Source organism: Bison bison, unplaced genomic scaffold (genome assembly GCF_000754665.1).
Source record: "Bison bison bison isolate TAMUID 2011002044 unplaced genomic scaffold, Bison_UMD1.0 scf7180017864497, whole genome shotgun sequence".
NCBI classification, from domain to species: Eukaryota; Metazoa; Chordata; class Mammalia; order Artiodactyla; family Bovidae; genus Bison; species Bison bison.
In genome coordinates this window covers 1,120,760-1,121,550 of record NW_011495056.1, presented here as the reverse complement: position 1 = coordinate 1,121,550, position 791 = coordinate 1,120,760, and positions in this window count along the sequence as shown.

Sequence of the window (791 nt, the reverse complement as noted above, 5' to 3'; positions counted from 1 at the left end):
AAGGGGACGACAGAGGATGAGATGGCTGGATGGCCTCACTGACTCGATGGACGTGGGTCTGAGTGAACTCCGGGAGTTGGTAATGGAGAGGGAGGCCTGGCGTGCTGTGATTCATGGGGTCTCGAAGACTCGGACACGACTGAGCGACTGAACTGATCTGATCTGATCTGAGGGAATGGATTCACATATGAAAACACTTCATTAGCTACTTTGTATCTCTCTAAAACTGCATTGTTTATTTTTTGAGAATAGGAACTGGGTCTTACATTCTCTTCCTTCCAGACCTTCTTCTAGTGAATTTTTTTTTTTTTTTGAAATCTTGGAGTAAGTTGACAAATAAGCACTGAAGGATGACACAACTCAAAGTGAAGTGAAAGTCGCTCAGTCGTGTCCGACTCTGCGACCCGCGGACTAATCCATGGAATTCTCCAGGCCAGAATACTGCAGTGGGTAGCCTTTCCCTTCTCCAGGGATCTCCCTAACCCAGGGATCGAACCCGGGTCTCCCGCATCTCAGGCGGATTCTTTCCAGTTGAGCCACAAGGGAAGCCTGAAACAACTCAAAATGTGACCTCAAATACATTAGTCTAATAATACACATAGGACAGTTATATGAAATATAAAATTATGTAATATATATTATAAAAACTACCCTCAATTATTAGAATCAAGTTAAGCACAACTTGTCTGTCTACTTTATTCATCCTGGAACACAAACAACAACTGAGAAAAAAAAAAAAAAAAGCTCCAAACTCTCTTTCCATCAATTCAGTTGCTCAGTCGTGTCCGAAT